The sequence below is a fragment of the Erpetoichthys calabaricus genome, chromosome 16 (assembly GCF_900747795.2).
Source record: "Erpetoichthys calabaricus chromosome 16, fErpCal1.3, whole genome shotgun sequence".
NCBI classification, from domain to species: domain Eukaryota; kingdom Metazoa; phylum Chordata; class Cladistia; order Polypteriformes; family Polypteridae; genus Erpetoichthys; species Erpetoichthys calabaricus.
The window spans coordinates 72430345-72456325 of NC_041409.2; the positions used below are offsets into that span (position 1 = coordinate 72430345).

A 25981-nucleotide genomic window follows, 5' to 3' on the forward strand; every position below is an offset into this window, starting at 1 on the left:
ATAATTTAATATAGGTTAATTTATTTTAGTGATACTTCGCTAATAGGGAATCGAGTGATTTGCGCCTGTACTCATTCTAGTTATAATTTGAATAAACAAAACACAAAATGTTCTTCAGTTGTTGCTCTCTCAGGTAATGAGCAATGGAAATGGTTATACACATCCACACACACACCAAAAAAGGTATAAAACTGGCAGTTAAAAACACAGCAGCTGACCCAGTTTCCACAAGCTTGGATCTGCTTGAAATCCACTGTCACACTGCATCTCTTGGAGCTCCTTCTTCAAGGCTTCACTCCCACCTTGTTTTCTTCTTTATTGTTCAGAACGCACACCAAAAATACATTTTTGAAAAAGGCACAGGTGTTATTGTTTTGAATTGAATCGCATTGCAAATCATCAGGTACAAATCAAGAATTGAATTGACATGTCACCATTAATTTATAGTTCTAGTCATTAGGTATGTCACATTAGATGATCAGCTTGTTTGGTAAAATAATGTTCCAAACATTTTAAGGATGCATACATTATCCAACAACATTCTGTTGGAGGTCGTGGGTTATTTATTTACCTTAATATGCGTTATTGCCTGAGAAATAAGCAGGTGCTGGAAATGTGTTCACAATGGAAAAAAGTACCTAATTGATTTCTGCAACTTTCAGAAACATATGGTACTTTTACATATCACCCTAAGAGCCATCTACATTAGGGCTGTCATATTTGGCCAAAACTGATATTGAAATATCACATTAAAAATAAGTGTATATTCAAATACATACAAATGTACAGTATGCGTGTGTATATATTTTTTACTATCTTCTTAAATAATACGCTACCGAGGCTGTCTGTCTGTCCAGAATTTTAAATCACCTGTAGCTCTCAAACCATTTGAACTATTGACCTAAAATCTGGTACACATATACTACATGACGCCTACTATCGGCTTTCGGAGTGATGAATGACCTCCAAGGTTATTAATTTTTTTATTTTTATTTTATTGCAGAATCAACTCTCAGCAGCATCCAGCAGGTCAGACATGCAACACATGCGTATGGGCACTGTTCTCATCCTTACCACCTTCGCCGTCACTTCCCCTACCTCTTCATATCTTAAGTCTTCAATCTGCCTCAAGAATGATTTAAGTACCAGTTTAAGTGAAAAATTAAAGAAAATGTACTAAGTAATTGCAACAAAAAACACTGACTTAATCAGTTTTAATGCGAAAAGATGCCGACAAAAGAAGTGGGCTGCTAGGGTTGAGAAAAGAAGAGCTGCTCAGGAGCAGCAAGTGCATAAACCTCTGAGCAAACGAATGCTAAACGTACAGAGAAAGAGTATGAAAACTATGAATGATCAAGTCAAGTGTATTCACTGCACGTTATCGTTATAAATATGGACAAAGTCCCATTCTGGCCAAATTTGATTTTTGACATTTATGACTATACAAGAAATAAGGAGATGATAATGCGACTTTACAGGAAACAAAATGTCAAAAACTACAAGAGAATTAATGCTCAACTGTTTTTCCTAGTATGTGCTACTACAATTCATGAAGAAAGGCAAGTATTTTTGCAAAAACATTGTCAAGGTGTGCTGAAATTACCAGGACACAAAATCTGCCATTTTTTTTTTTTTTTTTTTTTAAATTTTAAAAGTTCTCTTATTGTGTACAATGCAATTAGTGAATAGAAACTTATCAAATGAAAACAGATCGATGATTTTAAAATAGGCATTAGTTTACATCTGGATACATACAATATGGCAGGGGATCTGATAGCTACCATTAGGAAGATGATAGGAAAGTCAGTACTAGGATACAAGAAGAATGAACAGCTGGGGCCAAAACCATGGAGATGCTTGACTATCCTCTGGGTTTCTACTGTTACTTGACATTAAAGAATTCAAAACTATTACAGATTGTCTAAGTAAGTGATACTCCCCAAAGAGGTAAGCCCCAGTGCTTTTATCTCATTCTGGACAGTTGCTTATCTTAGCCTTTCCTGATAAGTATTTTTTTTTTATTACAATGCAAAATATATCAGTCACCATTTAATACATTCCTGAGTGTACTGTTTTATACAGCAACTTTTAATCTATAATAACGTATAACACCTTGAACTTGGTTAACTTTATAAGTAATCTAGTTTTATTTTAAGTTTCAAAACTATCTTTCTCCTTTACTTTTATTTAGATGCACAAAATAATAAAATACAAATAAAACACTATCAGATCAAAATAAGAACTAAACACTTTAAGTACACTAGATGGTTATGTAGTACTTGTACATTATCAGGCAATTATCTGTTAATTATCTAAAATATTGGCATATATAAAGATATGGCAATATTGGAACAGCATTGCCACCATGGTATGAATAGTGTTTACTTTTAGCATAAATACCATAGCCTGCGGTGGGTTGGCACCCTGCCCAGGATTGGTTCCTGCCTTGTGCCCTGTGTTGGCTGGGATTGGCTCCAGCAGACCCCCGTGACCCTGTGTTCGGATTCAGCGGGTTGGAAAATGGATGGATAAATACCATAGCATATTCACTAATGTTAAAGTCTATGGGGAAGAAAAAAAAACAAATATTTTCATACAACTCATGAATCATAATCCACATGTCCCATATTAATTTGTATGGTGAAAATTTGCGCATTTTTGCCAAAACATTATTGATAGTTACTTCCTAAAACCTCTGCATTGAATGCCAACAGAATAGATGCCCAAAACGCTGTGCATCTGAACTGAAGATGTGCCCATTCCTGTCATTTATTAGTCTAGAATCTTTAATTCAAACGTATAAATGTTTAATATTTCATATGTAATTTTTCCAATATTTTTTCCCTCAACCTCCACTATAAACTACATCTGTTATGTAACAATTAAAATATATATATAATTTTAGAGTTGAGTATTTCTTTATGCAGAAGGATGTTGGGTGTATTGGGAAAGGAAATATTTTAACAAGTTAGAGGTGGGCATTTAAGTTCAATAAGATGGTTTCTAACAATAGTTCCCACTTTTTCTCAAGTGTTTTTTGGACGGTAGACTTAGGAACATTGGACTGGCTTGCATATTTATGGAAGAAGTTGTACATTTCTTTTCAATTGATAGAAAACTTGAACCTTCTTGGAGAATATTTTGGCAGGTGAGCCAAAGGTGAGAACTGGAGGATTCATGACTGTCCTAAACATTCTACATTTCAACTGACTATGGTTAAGTAAGGTACCATGAGACTTCATTTTTTTTCTTTCTTTTTTTTTTTTTTTAAATAAACATATGGTGTCATACATATGGTTGTCATAAACCATAGCTCGGGCAAAATACAATCAATACAGGAACATAGACAATGTGTACCAAAAGAGCTAAAAATTGAGCACTCTACTACTACTATCTGATTTACAGAGTTATTTAAGATGAAAACCCACTCTGATGTACTGTAGTTCTTCATATTTATTAAAACAGCAGAAAAGATTTAGCAAAGACACATGCTGCTTATTTCAGAAGAGAAATAAGAAATTCTGACCAGATTCAATCAATTAAAAAATAAACAAATAAAATAAATTAATTGCTTCCAGTATAAGACAGTACAGTAGACCCCCGCGAAGTCGTGGTTCAGAAACCGCAAATATCCTCTGCAATTTTTATGGCTTTTTTCTTGGAAATACTGTACTGTAGAGAGAACAGGAAGCAACTGTAAAGGAAAACGTGGCTTGGGATGGTGAAAGTAGCCAATAGAATTTGAAGCTGCAACTCCCAGCAGTCCCCGCAGTGGCTCTGATTGGTCTTCTGCTGAGGGTGCTGGGGCTGTTGGGGTCAACGCGGTATGTCAGCGCAGCTTTTAAAAAGGGGGCCGGTGACCAAAAACAAAAAAAAAGTTTTTGGAATTTGTGTTTCAACTTCCTGTCTGTTTGCCTTCTGTTGGGTTACCTGTACTTATTCGTTTTGTCCTGGATCGTTTCGTGCTTGGCATCTGGATTGTCTGCCGTCTGCCTGTGTACAAGGACTATAAGTGGAATCATGGCCATCCTGCAAAGAAAGGAGCGCTCCTGAACCCGTCCACCCGTCTTCACCATTTCAGGAACTAGCGGTAGGACTATCTTTACATTCCCATTTATCGTGCGGATCTCTGGACTATCTATTTTCATCATTACATTTCACTCGATAACATTTTTCATGATTTACTGTGTGTGTTTTGTTTGTGCTTTGTTGTATTTAATGTGGGCAGCATGGTGGCGCAGTGGTAGTGCTGCTGCCTCGCAGTTAGGAGACCCGGGTTCGCTTCCCGGGTCCTCCCTGCGTGGAGTTTGCATGTTCTCCCCATGTCTGCGTGGGTTTCCTCCGGGCACTCTGGTTTCCTCCCACAGTCCAACAGGTTAGGTGGATTGGCGATTCTAAATTGGCCCTAGTGTGTGCTTGGTGTGTGGGTGTGTTTGTGTGTGTCCTGCGGTGGGTTGGCACCCTGCCCAGGATTGTTTCCTGCCTTGTGCCCTGTGTTGGCTGGGATTGGCTCCAGCAGACCCCTATGTTTGGATTCACCGGGTTAGAAAATGGATGGATGGATGTATTTAATGTGTAATCGCCATTTTCATTTATTTCATTTGTTTTCATGACATTCTTTATTTGCTGTTTGATTACCAGTTTGCTTTGTTTTGTCTCCGTTTGAGTGCGTGGGGGTCTGGCCAAGGCTGGGCGCGTCCCTGGAATCGCCACCATAAAAATAAATAAATCACCGTCTTCTCAACAGTGTAAATCTTAGAGGCACCGGACCGCTACAGCGTTATTCATTTCTCCTTGCTGCTGATTGACTGTGATGCATCTCCAGCTGAGTGTTCTTGTGTTTTCTGTTTTGTTCCTCTTAACCGTTAAACCGCCACAACTGGCTATAGTCGCTTCCCACTGCCATTTGCGAGCACGCAGGAGCTGATCAGTCAGTGCCGTACATTCATTGAGCAGCCAGCTCATGATCACTGCCAGCCCCTTGTGAGCAGCGGGGCTGAACAGACCCCCAGAAGACACGGACGCTCTTCAAAAAACCCTTCTTAAAAAACACTGATAGACTACTTTCACATTGCTTCCTTACTTCCTGGGCTTACTTATGTCTGCTCTGTTGCATGAAATGCTTCTCACGCGGCTTATGCATACTTAAAAGCCTGAACAGCACCTGTCCTTTTTGGCTGATTGCTTTGTTTCTCTCTCCTCTCCCAGACATCCTCTGCTCCTGTTGGGGGTCCAACTCCCGTTGTGCTCCCCTATGATGTTTGTCTATTCTTTAATCAAGAACTAACTGCATACTGAGCTTGTTTTACTTCTGAAAGAGACATGTTTGAAGTGTTTGAATAAAGTTCCTGTCTCTACAATCTCCTGTGTTTCTGGGCAATTCTGTGAACCAAGCATGACACCCTGCCGCCTCACTGTCTCTGGGATTCAGCTGCTGCACTAGACTAGCCTGCCAGCGTCAGCATTTACCTCTGTGTGCTTGAGTACAGGCAGTTCAAGCACAGTTGGCTCGGTGATTTACTGAATTTCATCCATTGAGTCAGTTGCACCTTGTACATATTGTTCCAGTAGTTTTTAAAATAGTTTTTACAGTTCATTAGCAGTGTGTAAAATGATCAGTGTTGCAGTAATTGTGATGCTCTTTGCATGAAAAAAAGTGTTCCATTAAAATTTCACTTTTTCTTTGTAAATTGTGACGATTACTTAAAGTGCAGCAAAAAAGTATTTGGCGTCCAGGGATGCATTAACCCCCAAGTATGTAACAGTTTAAGAAATAAAGCCACAAGATGCCGCCAAAAGGCCCTGCACCTTCTAAGGCTTCTGGCAATGAAAACGCACTTGCATGAATTACAATACATATAGCGGCAACATCTGTATTTTACATTCTTTATTTTCTGGTAATGTATTAAGCGGAGTTTGAAATTAAAGTGTTTTGGGGGCACATATAGGGTTTAAACTATAAAAACTGCAATTTTTTTTAATCCACATCCAAAATTTGCGGGTGCTCTAGGAACGTAACCCCTGTGAATTCTGGGGGTGTACTACATAATAAATCACTTTCCCATTCAGTCATGGGGTGCAGGTTACTATTTCTCTAGTTAAATAAGACTTTGTGCAAGAGGTGTAGTACAAAATATTAAAATTAATTTTTCACTGCATAATATTACACCACCTGGTGCTTCTCCAAATAGTGGCATTCTATTCTTTATAAGAGGAACTATTCACATTTAACAATTGTAGGAGTGCAGCACACAGACACTGCTAAACAAGGTAATGCACAGCAAAATTTGCACCAACACACAATATCATTGGCAAATTGATATTGATTACTTAACTTCCAGATGTCATATAGAGTCATATAGTTAAGAGTCATATAGTTAAACATGTCATTAATACTCTGTTTACATCTAGCACTTGTGCTTTAACTGTACAGAAATAGGTGATAAACACACTATACAAACATTCCTTTAAGATTAAAAATTTTAAATATATCTATCTTCAGCAGACAAATACAAATCCAGCTACAACATCCCATGCAAAATGCAAATAAGCAACATTACATCTTTCCTTGTGGTTAAGTTCAATATTGTGGGTATACCAGAGTTCTATATGTGTTATGTATTTTTACCATTAGTGAGAAAGGGTGTTTGTGAGCTACATCAATCTCTGCAGGAGATGCACATCAGTCCCCAAGACAGAAGCAACTTCATTAAATTTTGGATGGCTTTGAAAGGAGGCTGCCTTAGTGCGACAGTGCAACTGACGGGTCACATATTCTTAATAATGGATTATAACAACTGAAAGGGATGCCACTTATTGTACTCCAGCTATAAAGGGATCATATGTACCACCATGTTTGCTATTTGGGAGCAGCCGAGGCTGATGTTTGTGGTTTAGCAACAAAAATACTTATACTTTAAAATACTTTTGAGAGAATGCATAAAGCAAATAATTCATTAACTTTTATTCATATTGTTTAGTTATATACATTTCTAACCATAAAATAAATTCAATAAATGAATATTTTTTATTAATTAACCTTTTATGTATTTTTAATAAAACATAAGATTAGACAGAATAAATTATCTAGTCTTGCAGGGCCAAATGTGATTCTTGATTGAGAATACATGTTTGGAGACAACCCATTAAAAAGTTTGTAGTGAATAGAGGCAAAATCCTGCACTTCAAAGGTTACACCCACAGGACGTCTTCCTTAAATATCAGTATCCAATTTTTCCAGTCAGTGCATTTTAAACCGCCAATGGGGATTCAGGAAGACAGCAGAAGAAACTGAAAAACAGACTTGACTCAGAGAAAATAAAAAGCTAAAATTGGTGTTATTAATTCAGGAGCTCAGTAGTACAAGGTAACTAAAACTTTATGATTAATTTGTACATTTTAATGAGCACTGCGACAGAATAGACAGCTACATGGTTTCACATGTTTGAGAATTGCTTCTGTCTGCTACAATATTTTTCAGTCATTTTGACTATTACATCACTATATGTCATAACAGAGAACAAAATCTAGATAAGCATTGTGGTCTATATACAGTATTGTGTTAAAACGCGACGGCTATTTTGGCATCGCATGCTTACATTTTAAATTTAACTTTTAACTTCTTTTAGTTATTCATGTAGATGTGCCATTAGAAGGTGGATGCTGTGCGAACTTGACATTCTTCTGCTGGTGTCTTTAGGCAGATTTGTTGGTTCAGGTGTGTCGAGTAATGAAATCTGCATCTACCGTGGCTCTTCATCATCAGCATTCCTTTTGACAGGGTGTGACACATCGTTTACTTGGAATGCATATTTTGCAATTCATATTTTCACAAACATGGCTGCGAATTCTTTCAATCTTTCACCGACTCCTACACTGGCATCATAATGCTAAACAAGAGAGAGCACACACAGCACCAGCAAAAACGTATTGTTCATGTTTGATGTCTTCAAATGACAATGTATAATCTGAATGTAGAGAAAGGCTTTTCCCTTGCAACAGGTTCAATTTATTTTTAACATGCTCTCTGTAGACAGAACACATGCTTAATAGGTGTCTTTACAGGAGACTTTCCACCTGTACAGTTTATCATAAGAAGCTTGCGGTTTGTTGGATCAGGTTAACAAGAGCACCGCTGCTCCATGCAGTTCACAATCACCCCCCCCCCCCCCCCTTTGAGTATCACCTTCATGAGCCGTTGGATTGTTTTAGAAAAGTGACATTCTGAAAGCCTCTAATTTTTCCCACCCAGATTTAAGTACAACTCACTCATTCATTGTTGTCTCAAGATGTATATATGTCTGGCTCAGAGAGATTATAAATTGGCAAATCAATCAAAAAAATGTCCTATTAACAAGTGTCACATTAAGTTTGCATTTAGAATTTAAACTCTACAGGTTTTTGGCCAAAAAATACATGAAAGTTTACTGTTCTGGTTTTATAAACGATCACTATGAGAAGGTTGCCAGCTGCAATGAAAATATTTTTAGATGTCATATTGTTGCACAGATACACAAGTATTCTACTTTCATGCAAAATCTGCAGGAGGGGAAAGTGGCTTTCATTCCCTCTCTTCAAATCCACTGGGTTTTTACCTCCATCTATTATTTCTTCTGGCAGGTAACATGCTACCTCTGATTTCCCTCATTGCTCCATGCCAGGGGTTCCCAACCTTTATCACCCTGTTCACCCCATTGCAACTTCTCAAAGTAAATTGCTAACTCTGTTTTTTTGAGCAATTTAGTTTATACTTCGACTATAATAAAGCAATCAACAAAGTGGAATTTTTAAGATACTGTTTTTAACATTTTTATTTTGAGTTCAAATAATAATAACAACAATAATAATAACACAAAATAATGCTACTTCATTTATTTAAAAACAACTAATGATGAGTAGATGCCGGTATACCAGAACAAAATACACTATCGATGAGAACACATCAATTAGTGAGAAAAATCATTCTTGCTTTTCACCTGCGATTTTGGATATTTTTGGTGCAGTTCTTGAAAGGGCAAGGCTCAAGTCATCTTTACTTCAAATTTTCTTCCCAACTTCAGATTTTTTGAGCAAATTTATTCCCTGAGTAAGCCCCCTCGGTCAGGAGCTCCTGCTCTATGCGATGGTAGAGTGGTGTTTAAGCTTTCCCAAGAAAGACAGCAAGAGTGTTTTTTGCTTTTCATGATGGTTCTACTGGAAGTTGCTCAGCATTCTCTTTCCTGGCTTCTCTTGCTCTTGATTGATGCCAGCTATTCCTTTGCTTCCTTTCTCAGAATTCTACTATTTCAGTTGGAAGTTTCATTTGTTTAATAACAGATGTATCAATACGTTCCCCTCACTGTGTAGATGTAGCAGTGGTCCTGTGTGGACTAGTTGTTCAATTTTGTCATCATATTTTAAGTCTATTTGACTCATGACACCTTTTTAGACTGCTGGTGTTAACCTGATGTCATGTTTGTTCCCCCTGTAGAACATTAGTTTTTATTAGAGGCAAAATTGGTAGATGGGATGAAATTGTCACTTTATTTTTACAGGAGAGAATATTCAGAGAATAACTCAGCAAGAGACGTAGGAGTGATATTTACAGTCTCCATGATGCGGATATCTTATATTACTAGGAAAGGGAGTGGGCAGCAGTTCCTGTTATTTACAGCAACCATTTAAATTGAAGGAACTTGTTCCAGGATTTTCTCTACCATTTTATGAACTGATCCCCACTCAATCTTAATGAGACATATTGTATACAGTAAAAAGCAGTTACAACACTGCAATTATAAAGTTATCTATACATTTTTTGATAACTGAATACTCTGACGGTTAGTTATTACCATGAGAATGTTGTGGAATTACTGGCTCTTCTTGGGCTTTCTGCAGTTCGCATCTTCAACATCAGGTGTGTAAAGACTATATTTATGGCTCAAAAGACACCAAATGCTTGATTGGTTTGGGCGTTTTCTTTCTGCAGTGTTTGCAACGTTTAAATTCTGGCCAAGCTATGGCCATTTTAGCAACATAACTGCAGCATCAATATTGGCTGTATTATCTGTGTGATGCACTAAATTCATCAATTATCCAACTTCCAATCCTGCACTGCAACTCAAATCTGCCCTTCTAGAGTTCTGGTTGTGTAACTTCTAGGGGTCTGTAACTAACTAAATTCTAGCTTCCAATCTTTAGTGTAATATGCTGTGACTAACATGTAAGGCGATATATTGATGCTATGCATTTTGCGATTTATTCTTGTGTTCTGTTGTAGAGCTGTGAGACTGTGGTATTGAAAAAATAACTTCCAACCAGGCAGTTCATAATAATAATCAAATGCTTGAAGCCTCTCTTTAAACATGCTTTTCTCCAGCATATTAAACAATACAATTTCTTTGGCTAGAAAGTATGAAAAAGTTGTGTCCATCTTATTCTGTCCTGCTTATATTTTGTGATTTTTCCAAATCTAAAGGTACCAATGGTTGATGGTTTGTGAGACGAGTCTATAACACTTTGTCTAGTGACAAAACTAAAACATGCATGCTCATCTGGAACCTTACAGTCAAATTACTATGCACAATAGTCATTTGTGAATCTCTCGCTACAACAGCCTTCTTGTATAGTCAGCTTATAACTTCAATTAATTTTTTTGGCTCACCATGTTCACTTGAAGCCAAAGTATTGCCATACTAGCAAATCTGTGCATTTCTATATCAGAAGAGGTACTTTCATACCTTGGTATAGTGCATGGCTAGTAACAATGAGGACATGCTGTGGCCAAATTCAAATTTATAAGAACTGCAAAAAAGCAATATTGGCTTACTTGGTTAAAATAGTGATGCCATCAGCCCTAACCCGGGCAATAACAATGTCATTTGGGGATGTTCAAGGGGGCAAATAATCGAAAGAAGAATTTCACAAATCATATAAACCTCTTTCAAGTGTGGCAATAATGAAGAGGTTTATAAAAATGATCCTCTCCACTAAGGTGGAATAACACATTACCTCAGATTTTGTTAAATATATTTCTACAAAATTGCTTGATATTTCTAATTAAAACATAACTGTAGTAACGCTTGTTAAATATTATCTAGTCTGCAGTGTAGTTTATTATAGTAATTATAAAAAAAAAAAAAAAAAAAAGATTAAACTGGTAAATAAAAAAACACTTAAGAGCAATATTTTACATAAGCAACATTCCTCACTGAGCAGCCGCACACACAACAGCAGAAGTCACTATTGCCAAAACCATCCAATTGACTTGGTCTTGTGTTAATATGGTGTAAAGTGGCAGAGAAATGTAGCAGTCGTTCTTTTCTGCCTGGATGGAGGAAGGAGTTTGGTTTTGATGCAAGAGGGGAATTGAGCCATATATACTCTTTGTTGAGAAAATGCTGTGTGAACATGAAGAATACGGCATCTCTTTAAAATGAAGCATTGGTTGGGGGTGGGATCAAGGATGAGGCAAACAGAGCGTAATTTATCTGGACAGCAGCAGCAAAATAAGAGAAGCAAACCAGTATTTTTGAAGTCCTTTGCAAAGATAAAATTCAGGCTACAGAAAGTAAACTCTCAGAATGCATTGACAAATATGGAAAACTGTTTACAGACAGTACTTTAATGAACCATTCCTAAACAGTGCTGAGGTTTATAAAATGGATTGCCAAACAAAGAAACAAACTCATTCAGAATTAAAGACCTGCCCACTTCAGCCAGAACTATAGAAAAGCAGATTTCCAAAATGGCAGAGAACATCAATTTCCATCAATCAATTCCACTGACAAATGCAGCAGTGTTCAGTATATATATCAATGACATCTCATGCCTCCCTGTTGTTGCAAGATACTGTGGTGGAATGGGTACAAGAGAAAATAAAGGACAAGATGAGGCATAGAGATTTTACTAACCATTTTGAGGAAAAAAAAAAAAAAGGTATACACATGAAGAAAGTATTTTTCCTTATATCAGACAGTGCCCCTACTATGGTGAGGAAGCAGAGGGGATACGCAAGTTTAACTGAAAATCATATTGGTCACCTAGACACTAAGTATCATTGCATTATTAACCAGGAAAATCAATGAGTAAAATTATCAAAATCTGATTTGACTGCTGTTACGGCTCTTCAGCATTGTTACCTATCTTAACACTAGGTCATTATTAACCCACCAACAGTTTTGATCGCTAGTGGAAGAGATGGATAGCATTTACAAGGATTTGCCTCTCCACTGCCCTATGAATTGGCTCAGGGGTGGGAAGGTTTTGAAGCGGTTTGTCAAGTGCTTTTACAGGTGTGTTTTTAGAAGAGAAGGGTCTGAACTACCAGGATCTAATGGATGAGTGACGGTTACTAAAACTTGTAGCTATGACAGACAATTTAGGACATCAACACACTCAACCTGCAGTTACAAAGCTTGTGCCAAACTGTGTTAGCTTCATTAGAAACATGGAAGACATTACTGGTGAAAATTATTCTTTCACGATATTTAAACTGGGAGCTTTTATTATTTCAGTCATTTAAAGATGCTGTTATCACATCAGCCTGTCAAAGTCAATGACAAACATTTTGTGTGTCCCAGAACATGAAATGGAATTCTCCACCACAGTTCAAGTCTTTCAGCAAAATAGGCCAATGTTTTGTGTGTGATTGTTTTAATTGAACCAAAAATCCCGGCTTTAACCCTGTTTTGGTGAATGAGGATTATTAAGTTAGTCGCAGACTGAGCTCAAAACATTTTCACTGTGAACATGTAAATTCACAGAGCTCTTGAAAACACTGACATTGACCAATCATCATCCATTATAGCCTGCTAGGGGAGTTTGCCAGTCAAATTCTCATGTTTGAAAAAGGTGGCCTTTGCTTTAATATATATACAGTAATCCCTCCTCCATCGCGGGGGTTGCATTCTAGAGCCACCCGCGAAATAAGAAAATCCGCGAAGTAGAAACCATATGTTTATATTGTCATGCTTGGGTCACAGATTTGCGCAGAAACACAGGAGGTTGTAGAGAGACAGGAACTTTATTCAAACACTACAAACAAACATTTGTCTCTTTTTCAAAAGTTTAAACTGTGCTCCATGACAAGACAGAGATGACAGTTCTGTCTCACAATTAAAAGAATGCAAACATATCTTCCTCTTCAAAGGAGTGCATGTCAGGAGCACAGAATGTCACATAGATAGAGAAAACAATCTCTAGCAAACAAATCAATAGGGCTGTTTGGCTTTTAAGTATGCGAAGCACCGCGGCACAAAGCTGTTGAAGGCGGCAGCTCACACCCCCTCCGTCAGGAGCAGGGAGAGGGAGAGAGAGAGAGACAGAGTTTGTTTTTCAGTCAAAAATCAATACGTGCCCTTCGAGCTTTTAAGTATGCGAAGCACTGTGCAGCATGTCGTTTCAGGAAGCAGCTGCACAAAAGATAGCAACGTGAAGATAATCTTTCAGCATTTTTAGACGAGGGTCCGTATCGTCTAGGTGTGCGAACAGCCCCCCTGCTCAATCCCCATACGTCAGGATCACAGATAGTCAGCGCAAGAGAGAGAGAAAAGTAAGCAATCTAGCTTCTCAGCCATCTGCCAATAGCGTCCCTTGTATGAAATCAACTGGGCAAACCAACTGAGGAAGCATGTACCAGAAATTAAAAGACCCATTGTCCGCAGAAATCTGCGAACCAGCAAACAATCCGCGATATATATTTAAATATGCTTACATATAAAATACGCGATGGAGTGAAGCCGCGAAAGGCGAAGCGCGATATAGCGAGGGATCACTGTATGTAAATACAATTACATAGAGCAAACAGATTTTCTTTTAACTTTTGAAGAAAGTGTTAAGACCCTCTCGCAACAGACTTAAAATAGACCATTTAGAAGTATGTGTGCAGTTGAAATGAGCATCCTACAGATCAGGCCTAGTGCAACTAAGCCATGAAAGACAAAGACTGGTATCACACTAAAACTATAAATCCAATTTTCTGTTCAGTACACATTAATGGTAAATATAAACAAGTTGTGTGTGTACCAATTATTACTATAATAATCATTGGACGAGTTTAACTTGCCATTAACAGTACAACCATGAGTGCAAAAACTGAAAATAAACTATATGCTACTGTCCACTGCCACTGGTGTGTATCTACATTTCCTCTTGGGATTAATAAGGTTTATCTAAACTAATCTAATGCATGTAATTTGACACTTAAAATGGGAAGGGTTACTGACCCTGAAGTTAGAAGATTGTATTATTTTCTTCAACAATAAAGAAAAGGGAATAGAGTTGCTATCACCTTATTCACATCATAGTGCTGTTATTGCTCAGTTGGATTTCTTTGAATCTTGCAACACCACTTTCACAATGCTAATATTTTGAGGTGAGCTTGTTTTGGCCATGCAGCATCAAGAAAATGTCTCAACAAAGCTTGGTGATTAATTATACCAGAAAACAAACAATACATGAATCTTGTATGTGCTTACTGTTTTGAAATGTGCACTCCTCTTCATCACCATAACAGACTACAATTCCACCAGGTGGAAATGTGGTAACTAATTTATTAGCTGGGCTGGTGTTTTTACATTATCATTGAAAAGTAAATATTAATGTACCATACATCTTACACAGTGTGCATGCACATGCTCTATCAATGTTTTCCTGGTTCATTTATACTTTCTGTACTCTCAGAATAAAGTATCAAATATCAGAGAAGGCATATGTCTTGTAGTATGCAGAATAAACACCTGTAACAGGAAACCTCATCAGTACCAAACTAAATATGACAGATGAATAGAGACTATAATGTGGACCCATTCTGCCTTCAAAGTTTATCTGCATGCAATCATGTTTTAAGTATTGAGTATTTTAAATGGTAATTTTAATAATATTTTAAGTAGATACATATATGCTAGACACAATTAACATTATGCCATTAAAATGTCTTTCTGGTGGTAAATAATAATGTCATTTTATAGTTGGTTTCTCCATCTGCATGACAGCACTTTTTTAAATGAACTTGAACATTCAACACTAACATTTAGAAAAATGCCTGCAGTTGAATTAGGTGTGAATTTCAACTCAAAAACACACTTCTTTCTTTAACAAGAAATATTCCCACCACTACAAAGGAAAGGAAACAAACCTAGAAAATTACTGAAGCAGGTGATGTTTATTGGTCATTGACTTCTACTGTAGTAAATATCAGGTAACAATAAATTTTACTAAAGCTACAGACAGTCTCCATGATCATTTTGTTACTTTTAATACGATCGATCGATCGATCGATCGATCGATCGATCGATCGATCGATAGATAGATCGATAGATAGATCGATAGATCGATAGATAGATAGGATACTTTATTAATCCCAATGGGAAATTCACATTCTTCAGCAGCAGCATACTGATACAATAAATAATATTAAATTAAAGAATGATAATAATACAGGTGAAAAAAACAGACAATAACTATGTATAATGTTAAATATTAACGTTTACCCCCCCTGGTGGAATTAAAGAGTCGCATAGTTTGGGGGAGGAACGATCTCCTCAATCTGTCTGTGGAGCAGGACAGTGACAGCAGTCTGTCGCTGAAGCTGCTCTTCTGTCTGGAGATGACATTATTTAGTGGATGCAGTGGATTCTCCATAATTGATAGGAGCCTGCTGAGCGCCCTTCGCTCTGCCACAGATGTTAAACTGTCCAGCTCCATGCCAACAATAGAGCCTGCCTTCCTCACCAGTTTGTCCAGGCGTGAGGCGTCTTTCCTCTTAATGCTGCCTCCCCAGCACACCACTGCGTAGAAGAGGGCGCTCGCCACAACTGTTTGATAGAACATCTGCAGCATCTTAATGCAGATGTTGAAGGAAGCCAGCCTTCTAAGGAAGTATAACCGGCTTTGTCCTTTCTTGCACAGCGCATCAGTATTGGCAGTCCAGTCTAATTTATCATCCAGTTGCACTCCCAGATATTTATAGGTCTGCACCATCTGCACACAGTCACCTTTGATGATCACTGGGTCTATGAGGGGTCTGGGCCTCCTAAAATCCACCACCAGCTCCTTGGTTTTGCTGGTGTTCAGGTGTAGGTGGTTTGAGTCGGACCATTTAACAAAGTCATTGATTAGGTCCCTATACTCCTCCTCCAGCCCATTCCTGATACAGCCCACGATAGCAGTGTCATCAGCGAACTTTTGCACATGGCAGGACTCCGAGTTGTATTGGAAGTCCGATGTATATAGGCTGAACAGGACCGGAGAAAGTACAGTCCCCTGTGGCGCTCCTGTGTTGCTGACCACAATGTCAGACGTGCAGTTCCCAAGACGCACATACTGAGGTCTGTCTTTAAGATAGTCCACGATCCATGCCACTAGGTATGAATCTAATCCCATCTCTGTCAGCTTGTCCCTAAGGAGCAGAGGTTGGATTGTGTTGAAGGCGCTAGAGAAGTCTAGAAACATAATTCTTACAGCACCACTGCCTCTGTCCAAGTGAGAGAGGGATCGGTGTAGCATATAGATGATGGCATCTTCCGCTCCCACCTTCTCCTGATATGCAAACTGCAGAGGGTCAAGGGCGTGTTGAACCTGTGGCCTAAGGTGGTGAAGCAGCAGCCTCTCCATGGTCTTCATCACATGTGATGTCAGAGCAACAGGCCGAAAGTCATTCAGCTCACTAGGACGTGATACCTTTGGGACTGGGGTGATACAAGATGTTTTCCAAAGCCTCAGGACTCTCCCCTGTTCCAGGCTCAGGTTGAAGATGCGCTGTAGAGGACCCCCCAGCTCCGATGCACAGACCTTCAGCAGTCGTGGCGATACTCCTTCTGGACCCGCTGCTTTGCTGGCACGAAGTCTCCTCAGCTCTCTGCTCACTTGCGCTGTTGTTATTATGGGTGGGGATGTTTTTCCTATGCTGGTATCAGCAGAAGGATGTGTGGAGGGTGCAGTACTCCGAGGTGAGAGTGAGAGTGGGTTAGGGTGGTCAAACCTGTTAAAAAAGTTGTTCATTTGGTTTACTCTCTTCACGTCTCTCTCAATGGTGGTACCCCGCTTCGAGCTGCAGCCAGTGATGATCTTCATCCCATCCCACACTTCCTTCATGCTGTTATTCTGCAACTTCTGCTCCAGCTTTCTCCTGTACTGCTCCTTCGCTGCCCTGAGTTGGACTCGGAGTTCCTTCTGCACGCGCTTGAGCTCATGCTGATCACCGTCTTTAAAAGCCCTTTTCTTCTGATTCAAAAGGCCCTTGATGTCACTTGTAATCCATGGCTTGTTGTTAGCATAGCAGCGTACTGTTCTTACTGGAACTACAATGTCCATACAGAAGTTGATGTAGTCAGTAGTGCAGTCAACAACTTCCTCAATGTTCTCATTATGAGATCCCTGCAGGATATCCCAGTCTGTAGTTCCAAAAAGTTCTCTCAGAGTATTCTCAGCCTCCGGGGTCCACTTCCTGAATGATCATGTGGTTACAGGTAGGACTCTAACTTTTGGTTTATAGTGAGGCTGAAGCTGAACCAGGTTATGATCTCCTTTCCCAAGCGCAGGCAGCGGGGTGGCGCTGTATGCGTCTTTAACGTTTGCATACAGTAAATCAATAGTCTTATTTCCCCGGGTGTTACAGTCCACATACTGGGAGAATGCAGGCAATGTTTTGTCCAGCGTCACATGGTTAAAGTCTCCAGCGATTAGCACAAGCGCCTCAGGGTGCTGTGTTTGTAACTTAGCAACAGCGGAATGGATGATGTCACTCGCTGACTCCACGTCTGCCCGAGGAGGAATGTATACAATAACAACAATGACATGTCCAAACTCTCTGGGCAAATAGTAGGGACATAAACTTACGGCCAACAGTTCGACATCCCTGAAGCAAGTGGAGATTTTGACGTTAACATGTCCAGAGTGACACCACCGTGTATTAACATAGAGAGCGAGTCCTCCTCCTTTGTGCTTCCCACAGGTACTTGCGTCTCTGTCCGCTCTAACTGTGCTAAACCCGGGTAGCTCCACGTTGGCATCTGGGATGGTGTTATTTAGCCACGTTTCGCAGAAACACAACAAACTGCATTCTCTGTAGGTCCTTACATTTTTCACCAGCGCAGCCAGTTCGTCGATCTTATTTGAGATTGAGTTTACATTCCCCAGAATCACAGAAGGCACCGAAGGCTTGAAACGCCACTTTCTCGCAAGCCGCTTCTTTTTTAGCTTAGTGCCGGCTCTGCTGCCACGATACCGCCTTCTTACCTCGTCGGGTAAATATGGAACCACACCGGCACTGGCATTTGTTCTCAGCGCCCGAAGTTGAGTACTTGAATAGGCGAGTCTCGGCGTGTTAAAATCCATGCCCACGTTGTAAAAGTAAGTGTGTCCAGGGAAGGAATCCACATAAAATAAAGTGGTAGGAGTGATCAATAAATAAAAATAGAAAAATAAAAGTAGAAAAGTACACATACATATACAGTCATACACGGAGCTGCTGAAAAGGCTGCCACTCACGGCGGCGCCGGATGCTAGTGAATATGCAACAGGAACCTCACAGTCAATCTGAACAGACCATCAATTTTACTGATTACCTCAAGTTAGTAAATATAAAACAATTAAGCAACTACTGCATCTTAACATCTCCTTCTGCAAAAAGAATAATGAATTAAATAGAGTAACGGCAAGGAGTTTCGGTGAAGCAAAAACAAATGTAGGCACTATTATGGGTCCTCTCTTTTCCTAGTAGATAATAAAAACTGAGTCCACACATGCAATGAAGCAAAGTGCAAACAAGGGGCAGTTCAAGTTGTCATCTCAGCTCAAATGGAAGACACTGACAAGAAACAGACAATACACAATAGAAAATAAAAAGTAAAGCAATTATCAAAGCACTGATTTACTAAAAACAGCAAACCTTTGCCAGTGTGAACTGCCAAATCAGAATTTCTTACGGTAAGCAACGCTACAAAATTGGTCTTTCATAGGATATTAAATATTAAGGCTAATGGGGTATATAATTTACATTGGCAGGTAAATAATTTCAAAGTTTACAGGCACTGAAGCCAAATGCTCTCATTCCTAATGTTGTCTTTTCATGCTTAGAATTTTAAGACCACCTGCATTCCATAACTGAAAAACATGCACAGTAATGTATGTATTAATACAATCTGTCAAGTAAATGGGGATATGCATACTTTTAGATAGACAAATGCAGTATCTATAATTTAACAGGCTTAAAATATTACAAATCCAAAACAGTCTTTTCTGTATCTACTAGACATAGAGCCCGTTTCGACAACGTAAAATGAAACGGGCACGAGTTTGTGTCAGCAGTGTATACAGAACAAATGATAAGTAATGAAGAAGTTGTTTTGTAATGATTGTAGTCCACTTTACTCTTTACTGTACAGGCTTGTACTGTTAGTTGATGAATTTTCCAGGCCTATAGTATAATATTGAATGATGAATGTTCCAGTACAATATGGAATAGTAATAAGTATAAGCACCACAAACCTTATATAGGTGTATTGAATGAATGCGTAATTGAATCAGAATGCGTAATTAGGCCTCGAGCTGTAGTCGAAATCGCCTTTCAGGCCTCTAGAGCTTTAATCGAAGTCGCCTTTCTCTTTGAATTTTTGCGGCTGTAAATCCGCCGCCTGCCGCAATGTTGGGGTTGGATGCCGGTCTCGTAAAGTTTTTCGGGCAGCTGCGCCGAAGGCGACTGTGCATTCGCCTTCGGATGGATGTGAGTGAGTGAGTGAGGAGGCAGGTGAATTATGTATTAAGATGTTTAATAAAGTTTTGTCCGCTTCAGACTAAAAGCCACATAGACATCAGTCACTATAGACTTTACACAGGTAAGTGTGTTGCAACAATGAAATCACCAGTTACTGCTAGCTTCACCTCGGATTTGAATTTCAGCATCTTAGAGATTTATGGCATACTTTCTTACTATATCTTTAAATGATATTACTTTTCAGATCTACATAGATCCAGACATTTCAAAACCAAAGTCACTGAAGTGACGTTACATAGGTGAAACAAACAATAGCCATGCTTATGCCTTCATCACTGGATTAACTATAAGCAGTGAGCTGCACTGTAACATTCTTAAAGCAAACATATGATTAATATAAAAGTCTTAATAATTTTGTGACACTGCACAGAAATGGTAAGGACAATTGCACCTGTTCAATGTATTATGTGTTGTATATACCTTTAAATTGTTTATCTACTGTTAATAAACGATGAAGGCATGAAAGGAGGAGTTTAAGAGTGCTCTAAATTGGTCTGCATATTTAGTATTAGTTACCACCATAAGAGAATGTAGCTGACCTTCTCAGCACTCAAATCAATTTGGATTTTTAAAAAAGATGCAATATATTGCAATACAGAAACTAAAGAAAAGTTAATTTAAACTTTCAGTAAAAAAGTCAAAGAACCTTACAAAAAACACTTTTTAATCAATGTGATACAACAAGCAACATTGGAGCGTGAGTCACTAACAGTACTGTTTTTAATGTATGTCATGCGGTTAAAATGAAATTGAGCAGAAAACAAAAATAAAGAGAAAGATTAAACATGTTCAAATTGAAGCCATGTAGCTTCACAAAATATTTAGAGCTTGTAATATATACAAAAGACCCAAGTAGAATATGCAAGAATAGAAATTGTATAAACTGTACAATGATCACGTACAATCATTTGCAATAGCTTTGTAAATACTGCTGTCAAAATTAAGTCCTTTATGGTGTGTCCCCAACTCTACTACAACCCCCACTCCTCGGGTGTGTTCTAAGGACTTTATCTACAGTATGTAATTAATGAGATTTAATAATTTTTTTATTGATTAAAGTGGCACCCCAAAGTATACAAGTTAAGGCGATTAGCTATGTTGCTATAGAGATACAATTATTGTTTAATATGGCTGGGAAAAAGAAATACTATAAAATTAAACATTAAATATTACTGGTAAATCTTTAACTGATAGCAGCTTTTGCAGGAAATGTCAGTTTACAAATGCTATCAAATGCCCATTTTTAAGCATTTATGAAAATTAATAATTTTGGGTATGCTTTATGTCATATATGATAAGCTGTTGAAAGTTCATGTAGGAAGTACAGAAACAATGTGCACAATTTGTATAAAATTCAAAAAGCTGAACACAGTACTCCTCATAAATTTTATATTGTACTGTACTTCCATAGTAGAGCATATAATTGTATATAACAACTTTCCTTATTAGCTTTGGATAAAAAAAAAATATATAAATAATTTTAATTAAGGTACAGGTATCAACTTAGTGATATTTATGAGACAGTAGTCTAAAGAGGCTATTTGACTATAAGGGTATAAATGTTTTAAGCATGCAGACAAGATTTTTTTCAAGAGTCTAATAGTTAAAACTTTGTCATACAATTAAAATGAACTGTATGTTTATTTACTTTCTCCATATTTCAAACAACGAGGAAGTACTGTATTCATTAAAAAAAAATCTGACATCATAGTTTGTGTTCAATCCAAAGCATACTTTTAGGGCGCTTGTTTTAAATGATTTGTATTATAGTTTCAATATTTTCCGACAGTGTATATTTACTCTACTACTATTGTATTTTTGTCAACTTTATGAATTAATGCAGCCTGCTGAGAAAAGCATGAATACCCAGAATTTACAGTAAGAGAGAGAGAAGTCCTACTTTCACTCTTCATCGATCAGTTCTTAAATCTGAGGGATTGTGATATTTTAAAGAATCTTAACTTTTAGTATGATGGCATAAATCATTAAAGCAGACAGGAAAGTGACAAAATTACTCATTTACTATGACAAAATTTATGAAGAGGTGAAAACGTTTGGTTAAGTTGTAAATGCTACTTACAGAACAGACACAAGTAATAAAAGAAACAGATAAGAACTGAAGAAAAAAATCTACACTTCAGTTCTATGATCATTTATTTTCTTCTCCCAAATACTCAGCCCTCTAAACTTCATGTCCACTGAAACAGTAAAAAAGTTTAAACAATACAGCTGAAAACGAACATTATAACAAACAGATATATTAAATTAGCCATTACAGAACAACACTACAGTATATAAGCTGCAGTTTCAACTTAAAATAAAAAGTACACACCATTTAAAAAAAGCAGAAGACTTTAAATAAATTTAACTGACCACAAAGGCAAACTAATCACATTCGCACAGAAGAACAGAACACAGCTGACACACATAAGCAGAAATCTGAGCTGTAAGTGCACTATATAAACATAAATATGAAATTGAAGAAAAATAAAGTTTATTATCAATTGGTCTTGATGTATATAATCCTTTACGTAGGCTTCCTTTTCTGATTTTAAACAAAAAATGGGTTTTTGACAAAGGAATTAAATATTTAATAAGCCTGCTAATAAAGAAACAGAGTGAGCACTTCAGAATAAAGACAAACCCACATTGTGCTGCTTTCTGTCAATGTAAATACAGTACATGACAAATTTCATGTATGCGCATAGTATGATACTTTACATACTCAACTGTAATATCATACAGTAGGAATCCACAGTTATTATTAACAGCAGTAAATTAGGGTGCCTTCATGTTGCCATGGCATACAACTTGCAAGAGCTACACTTCAAAAATAGAAAGCAGCTTAGCACTCCGACCATCTAACGTCAAACTACTGCTAAAAATATAACCTGGATCATTAAATGACACACACACAGAGGGCATAAACAAACAAGTATGCAGACTCTCATAATAACAGTTACAAATGTGTTTGCAGCAGAAAGACTAATTTATAAAACCTGTTAGAGCTTGTTAGTGAAGCACACACATAAATATTGCAGCTTTCAAAACCATGTAAAATTTGTGGGACTTTTTTCCCCTGCTTAAAAGTCTCTCCCAGTAATTGAATACTTATTTCAAAATGGATCATGGGCATACAGTATTTTGTTTTTTATTATACAACTACAGTATCTCCATTATCTTACAATGCATTTATAGAACCCACTTCCATTACAAAGACACGCAAACCTTTAATAACCCCATGTTTATGTTTTGTATAGTTTAGGGTAGCAAAGTGGTAAAGTGTTTAGTGCTGTTGCCTCACAGACTTAGATTCTGGGTACCAATCTAACACCCAGTCATTATATGTAGTTTTTAGATGTTTTTTAAATGTCTGTGTGTATCTCCATCCTGAAAAAGAGCAGTTTGGATTACCTGGAGATTCTAAATTGACTATGTGTGAGTGAAGATGTGGAGTGCATTTATTTATATTATATATATATATATACACACATACATACATACATACATACATACATACATACAAAGTTAGGTCCATAAATATTTGAACAGAGACAACTTTTTTCTAATTTTGGTTCTGTATATTACCACAATGAATTTTAAATGAAACAACTCAGATGCAGTTGAAGTGCAGACTTTCAGCTTTGAATCAGTGGGGTGAACAAAATGACTGCATAAAAATGTGAGGCAAATAAAGCATTTTTTAACACAATCCCTTCATTTCAGGGGCTCAAAAGTAATTGGACAAATTAAATAACTTGAAATAAAATGTTCATTTCTAATATTTGGTTGAAAACCCTTTGCTGGTAATGACAGCCTGAAGTCTTGAACTCATGGACATCACCACATGCTGGGTTTTCCCCTTTTTAATGTTCTGCCAGGCCTTTACTGCAGCGGCTTTCAGTTGCTGTTTGTTTGTGGGCCTTTCTGTCTGAAGTTTAGTCTTTAAGAAGTGAAATGCATGCTCAATTGGGTTAAGATCAGGGGCCTCATGTATAATGCCGTGCGTAGAACTCACACTATAACATGGCGTAAGCACAAAAGCAGGAATGTGCGTACGCACAGAAAAATCCAGATGCAGGAATATGTACGTACGCAAACTTCACGTTCTTCCACTACATAAATCCCGATCAGCGTGAAAAGTAACGCACGTGCATGCGCCTTCTGTCCCACCCCAACTCCTCCCAGAATTACGCCTCTTTGAATATGCAAATCAATATAAATAGCCTTCTGAGAAAAGACAATGGGAAAAGCACGGGGGAAAATATAAGAATTTCAGTGAATACCAAGTGGAGGCAAAGGAAAAATGTACTATTTGTTGGTTTAAACAGTGGTATAATCAACAAAAGGAAGTTGATCGAGTGACAGAGTGTCGTAGAAACTCGAAATCTCAAGTTCACAAAGTCACACCGTGCCCGAAATAAAAAAGAAATCACATATCAAAGTCGCCGTGAAAAGGCAAGTCGTAGCCCACCATCTGAGTGTCATATGAACGCTTATTAGGGTACAGACAAACAAATAGGCACACAGTGGGAAAAAAGCATGAAATGTCAACTTTAATCTCAAAATTTCCACTTTAATCACGTAGTTTATTTTGCCATTAAAGTAGAACATCATAAACTTCATCTTAAAATCGTTTAATTTACTAGTTTCTCAAATCCCATTGTAACTAAAGTAGGACGTTAAATGCTTTGTTCTTAATTTGATCTTCTTTGTGCTCTGTGTGTGAATCACTACCTGCTTCTTAAACGGGCTTTCTCTTTCTCCAACAGGACACATAATCCATTACATTCGTGATATTACAGCTCTCTGAATAATTAAAATACTGAGATGTATACGTGATATCTTTTTCATGATGATAGGAATGAAAGCATGTTATTAAACATGGGAACACGGTGGCGCAGTGCTTGTTCATATCTCATGCAAGAGGCTTGCTGCGCCATGCGCGACCTTCAATGAAATAATTTATCACAGCAGTACTGTCTCTTTCAAACGTACTAACCTCCAATTCCTGTCCTTACTTTTCTTTCTCCAAATACCCAATCGCCACGTAATCAGCTATGTAATAGACATGAAGCCATTTGTAAGCTTAGAACACCGATTCTTCAGAACTTTTAAGGAACATTGAAATATCTTCATAGTACATGTTTAATTATTCTATCCATCTATCCATCCAGTGTTGCGCCAGCCCCAGCAAACATACAGCGCGAGGCAGGAACAATCCCTGAACGGGGCGCCAGCTCATCGCTACTGCTGTCCACCATGTCCTCACATATTAAATTATTAATGTTTAATTATTCTATCCATCTATCTTTCCAGTGTCGCGTCAGCGCAAGAATACAACGCAATGCAGGAACAATCCCTGAACTAGCTAGCGCTGCGGCACCGTGTCCTCACATGTTTAACTATTAACAATACAGATTATTTAAATGAAGTTAGTTTTATCTGTATAATATAATCAACATATTTTGCTGCATTTCATCTTAAAAATGAATACCGTCATCATATGTAAATACGCGCTTTATAAAGTGGCGCATGTTGTGCAATATTATAACTGTAGTGCAAGTTTACAGTGAGGTAATTGTACTTATAAGTTCAAACAGTTCTACAAGGAGCACTTGATGGACTGATTGAGTGCGTTTAGAGTTCTTGGGATGAAACCTTTTCTAAACCGCGAAGTCCGTACTGGGAAGTCTCTAAAGCGTTTTGCCGTGGCTCAGGCAGCGTCTGCTTCATGCTGTATACCGATATTTCTCTTTCCGGTCAGCTGCTGCTGTGATTCCCCACTCAGATACAGTGATATAAATACTCCGAGTGGTGCAGTGAGAGTAATATGGAAAAAGATGATCTGCTGTGGCAACCCTTAACGGGAGCAGCTGAAAGAAGAAGAAGATGCAGTGAGAGTTACAACGCTCAAGCAGTTATGGTATTTGGAATACTATGGCTATTCCCTGGACCATTATATTGCTGCAGGTTAATTACAATCAGATGCATTACACTAATAAACAATATGCAGTTAGTTTCAGTGTATTTATAAAGCCGCGTCAGGAATGTGGATCTAAGAAAGAAAGGGTGACCACGCAGGAACAGTAGCACTGCTTTGACGCTGGGTGCCGCCAGTCTGCAAAACCGAGCGGAGAAATTGCGTACACCAAGGTATGAGTTACCGTGGAAATGTGCGTGGCTTTATGCCAAGTTTAGGTTTTATACATCACGATTTGAGCATGGAAA

At 37.9% G+C, this 25981-nt stretch overlaps 1 protein-coding gene and 1 long non-coding RNA gene across 2 annotated transcripts in view; one reads left to right on the top strand and one right to left on the bottom strand.

Moving 5' to 3' along the window:
- Positions 1-25981, bottom strand: part of sos2 (son of sevenless homolog 2 (Drosophila)) — a 120031-nt gene that overhangs the window by 66389 nt on the left and 27661 nt on the right.
- Positions 2761-3263, top strand: LOC127526034 (uncharacterized). The gene is made up of 2 exons (XR_007933666.1): positions 2761-2999; positions 3165-3263. It is a non-coding gene; the product is annotated as an uncharacterized LOC127526034 (long non-coding RNA).